Genomic DNA, 5,602 nt, shown 5'->3' on the forward strand with positions numbered 1-5,602 from the left:
CGCTCGCTGGGGCGGACCGCCAGCTCCACACTTCCCACCACCGCCAGTCAAAATGAATGTCCAGGTTTATCTGGCGCTTACTACACATCAGACATCCTTCTAAGTGCTTTATACCTGTTAACGGATTTAGTCCTCCTAATAATGCTGTGTACCCTTCTCCCCATTTTACAGGTCTGGACACTGAGGCACTGAGAATTTGGGTAACTTGCAGAGTTCACAGAGATAGCATATTGGTGGGTCCAAAGTTGTGACTGAGCTACTGCACTGTACTACCTTGGAGAAAAAAGTGCTCTGTGGAAGGAGGAAAGGAAGGAGGGATTCAGCTCGCTATCAGCAATGGAAGGGGAGGGATCATTTCCAGCCAGGGCTAATAATGACCAGGTGTGGTATTTGTTCTGGATGTTGAAGGAAAAATAGGATGTCAACAGGCAAAGATGAAATGCAGGCGGACTGGACTGAGCCAAGATGGAGAGGGAGAAGGGAATGGTGTGTTTTATAAATAAATGGCAGGGCAGCCAGAGAGATAAGAACATCTGTTGGATGTGTAAACCACTGCCACTTTCTGGTTTAATTTCAGAGCTGGATGAGTGCAGGAACCATTCCCCCCTACTCTTTAATCCACTTCAAGTTCTATTGCCTGATTCAATATCTTTTTTTTAAAAAAAGATTTTATTTATTTATTTGACAGAGATCACAAGTAGGCAGAGAGGCAGGCAGAGAGAAGGGGGAAGGGAAGTATCACCTGAGCCGAAGGCAGAGGCTTTAACCCACTGAGCCACTCAGGCGTCCCCTGATTCAATATCTTAATCCACTTTCACCCTCTCAATTCCCTGTTCAAAATATTTTTTAGGAAATTTTCAAAATAGAGAATTTGGTAAGCAAATTAGGATATATCCACTATACAATAGTGTATTATGAGGTGAGTTTTTAAAAAAATTTTTTAAGAGATAGATTTATTTACTTATTTGTTCATTTAACAGAGAGAGAGAGATCACAAGTAGGCAGAAAGGCAAGAAGAGAGAGAGGGAGAAGCAGGCTCCTCGCCAAACAAGGAGCCCCATGTGAGGCTCAATCCCACGACCTTGAGATCACTACCTGAGTCAAAGGCAGAGGCCCAATCCACTGAGCCATCCAGGCGCCCCCACATGCTAGATTTTTATACAACTACATGAAAAATGTCCTCAAGGGTGCTTGACTCAGTCCCTTAAGCAGCTGTCTTGGGCGCAGATCATGATCCCAGGGTCCTGGGATTGAGCCCCTCATCAGGCTTCTTGGTCAGCTGGAAGTCAGCTGCTCCCTCTGCCCCTCCTACTGCCACCCTCAAGCGCTCTCTCGAAAAAATGAATAAATAAAATTTTTTCTAAAAAAAAGAAAAAAGTGTCCTCAATATATTGTAAAGGAAAAGCTGGTTGTACACCAACCTGAGGTCCTTTTATCTGATGCTGTTGGACCTGATGGTTAGTTGTTACTTGAAAAAAAAAATTAAAATGCAGAATTATAAAGCATTATACAGTATACAGTTTTGTTTATTTTAAGAAAAGTAAGTTCACGGGCACCTGGGTGGCTCATTCGCTTGAGCATCTGCCTTCAGCTCAGGTTAATGATCCTGGTATCCATCCTGCGTTGGGCTCTCTGCTCACCAGGCAGCCTGTCTCCTTCTCCCTCTGCCTTCTCTCCCCCATCCTGCTTATACTCTCTGGCTCTATCTCTCTGTCAAATAAATAAATGAAATCTTAAAAAAAAAAAAAAGCAAGAAAGGTAAGTTTATGGTATATTATAAGTCACTCTTTTCTTTAAACTTAAGACTAGTAAATTGCTTCATCAATCTTTCGAGATAGCCTCAGGCTTTTTCTGTGATTATGGGGCCAGTGGTTGAAGTATTTCTTAGAGTGATTTGTACTTCTTGCCTTTAACAAATCACCCATAATTTCTTTAAAGTTTTCTTTAAAGTGGAGCAATAACTGGAAGGCACTTGAGAAGCAATCTGAACACAGTTCTTCTAGATGTGTGTAGTTCCTCCAATCACAGAATTCTCATCTAGGCCTAATGTAAGAAGTTTTAAGCAATTTGATTTTAACAAGCTTTCCAAAGCATCCTACTTAGTTTTCATAGAAACATCTCTTTTTTTATGCTCACTATAAATTTTCCAAAATTTAATTAAATTACAATAGCAGATTTCACTGATAAGAAAATGGAAGGGACCCAGCTGATATTTGATGGTCAGGTAGCTTAATCTGCAGGAAGAGAACTACCCAAAAGCTTTCAAAAGTAGCCTCCAAACCATGTTTAGCATGCTGTGGGCATCGGTAAGTACACTTTAAAGTTTTGTGTTGTTTTGTTTTCAAGTAATTTCTATATCCAATGTAGGGCTTGAATACATGACCCTGAGATCAAGAGTTGCATGCTCCACTGACTGAGCCAGCCAGGCACCCTTTTTTTTTAGAACTGGGACACTAGGTTAAATAGGAATGAAGAAAGTTACTCTTTATTTTTCTAAAAAATATATATGTTGTGGTAATGGTTACACCACTCTATATTTACTAAAACTCACTGGATCGTACATGTGAAACAGGTGATATTTATTGTATGCAAAATCTACTATAAAAAGCTGTTCTTAAAATATCTATGTATTCCCTTATTTCTAGATTTTCTTTTCTTTCTTTTTTTTTTTTTAAAGATTTTATTTATTTATTTGACAGGCAGAGATTACAAGTAGGCAGAGAGACAGGCAGAGAGAGAGAGGAGGAAGAAGGCTCCCCGCTAAGCAGAGAGCCTGACATGAGGATCAATCCCAGGACTCTGGGATCATGACCTGAGCTGAAGGTAAAGGCTTTAACCCACTGAGCCACCCAGGCACCCCCACTTATTTCTAGATTTTCACCGAATTTCTAATTTTCACTGAATGGCTAAAGCACTGACAAGAAAACAAGAGTTTTCACTATTCGCTTTTTGTTTTTGAACACTTCACTAGTCTGTGAGTCATCCTTATGTATGGGGCATGCCAATCTCCTCCATTTTGTTCCAGTTTTAGTATATGTGCTACTGAAGCAAGCACCACTTTTTATTTATTTATTTTTTTTAGGATTTATTATTGGGGCGCGTGGGTGGCTCAGTCAGTTAAGTGTCTGCCTTCGGCTCAGGTCATGATCCCAAGGTCCTGGGATCGAGCCCCTCATCAGGCTTCCTGTTCAGCAGGAGCCTGCTTCTCCCTCTCCCTCCACCTGCCATTCTGCCTACTTGTGATCTCTCTCTCAATCTGTCAAATAAATAAATAAATAAAAATTTTATAAAAGATTAAAAAAAATTTATTATTTATTTGTTTGAGAGAGAGGGAGAGAGCACATGTGCATACAAGTGGAGGAAGAGACCAAGGGAGAGGGAGAAAGAGAGAAGCAGACTCCGTACTGAGCGCAGAGCTTGACTCGGGGCTCAATGTCACGACTGAGATCATGACCTGTGCTGAAACCAACAGTCAGCAGCCACTTAACCGACTGAGCCATCCAGGTGCCCCACTACTTTTTACTTTTTATACTTTCATATGGTTTGAATTTTTACAACTAAAGATATGTAACATTTATTTTGTTTTCTCAGGGTTTTTTCCTCCAGTTTTATTGATATAATTGACATACAACACTGTATTAGCTTAAGGTATACAACATAATGATTTGATATAGGCATAGATACATAACTTTTTATAACAGAAGAAATTAAGATACACATATATCAAATGTATAATGAAAAATGTATAATGTATATGTGCATTAAAATTTATTATACTTTTTAAAAAAATTATTATACTTTTTTTAAAAAAGATTTTATTTATTTATTTATTTGACAGAGAGAGATCACAAGTAGGCAGAGGCAGACTCTCTTCCCCCCAGAGAGAGGGGGAAGCAGACTCCCTGCTGAGCAGAGAGCCTGCTGCAGGGCTTGATCCCAGGACCTGAGATCATGATCTGAGCCAAAGGCAGAGGCTTAACCCACTGAGCCACCCAGGTGCCCCTAAATTATTGTACTTTTTGTTTAAGATAATGAAGTAAAGCATTCTTATAGACTCTTTTTCTGCCAATACCTAAGAAAGTTAAAATTTCATCCACACCAAACAAAGGGTCACAACTCAGTATCTTAAATATCAACAAATAGCAGTCAAGCCAAGATAGAAGATTCTGGTCTGGACTAAGTCAAGGTTTCCAATCCTGCCTACATTCCATCAAAATTCATATTGTTGTGTTCACAAAATCCTAGGAATTAACACATACAAATGCACATATATTCAAGAGAAAAGAAAATTAAGTAGTTTCTTTATCTTCAACCTCTTCTCTCTGGAAAAGTAAAAATGACTATTGAGGAGAAGGTAAAGTGAGAAGTGGGGAATAGGCTTGATGTTTTAGGTGGCTGTGAAGACTCCAGGAAAGCACACTAAACTGAGGGAGGTTTCAATGGTTGAGGCTCTTTTGTATAGGAATGGGATACAACAAACCCTAGTCAAGTGAACTCTGAAATAGACTCCTCAAACTTCAGAAAACATGGAGGAATTGTAGCAAAGACAACAAACCACTTCCCCTGAGTTCTGCCCTCCGCTCTTTGAGACAAGCTTATAAGTCATAGAAAAAGTGGATATAGTATAAAATAGCTACTTTCAAGACGCAGTTCATTAGAAAAACCAAGTCCATTTCAGATAAAGTGAGAAGGAATTCAGGAGGCAGGTAGAGAAATGGAAAACATTCACCCCAAGTGCTTTAAGCTCTAGAATAACCTAAAAAGAAAATGAGCTCAGTAGACTAAGAACTCAAAAATGAGATAATTAAACAACTAAAAGAGATGAATAGGGAAATTGCTCATCCTATAAAGCAAAGACCAAAGCAATCCCATTTTAGAGCTAATAAATACATCAAAACAGCAAGGAGTAGAGTAGACATAGTTGGAAATGGAATTATTGATGTGAAAAGAAGGCTTGAAATAAACACAATAAAGGCAAATGAAAACCACAAAGAGGTTAAAAAAATCACCCCCAACCCAAGCACTTTTTAATCAAATAGTTCAAAGTATCCCTGTAGAAAAGTACCAACAGAGTTCTTACTTCCTCTGGATTTGGTTTGAAGAGGAACCATTTAGTGAGAGACAAGAAAAGTTCTTTCAATTTAAGTCAATGCCAAGTTGTTATCTTAATAAACAGCCTCTGAAGCTTATTAATACTGTAACAGTAAGTGAGAACTTGCAAAGCCTGAATTTCAGTGTGACTTCAAAGAGTACTGAAAGTAAGATGCATACCTATTCCCCAAATAGACAAGGAACAGTGGAGTAGTACATGAATGCTCATAGGTTTCAGTTGTGTTTTGTTGTTATTATTATTATGGGATTTTTTTGCATACAGGAAATGAAACTGCTTTATATAAATTAAGTTTTTTAATTAAAAAATTGTTTGCTATTAAAAACACATCATGCTTATTAATAATCCAGGTTTAGATGTCTACTGGCTTTTCAATAAAATGAACAGAAATTTCACCAACTGACCACTTATAGTGAATACTTTCAGACTGAGAAACAATCTATTTCCATTGTTGGAGCCATTAAAAAAGATCATGATACCATTACCTGGTGG

The sequence above is a fragment of the Mustela nivalis genome (genome assembly GCF_964662115.1).
Source record: "Mustela nivalis genome assembly, chromosome: 10".
Classification (NCBI taxonomy): Eukaryota; Metazoa; Chordata; class Mammalia; order Carnivora; family Mustelidae; genus Mustela; species Mustela nivalis.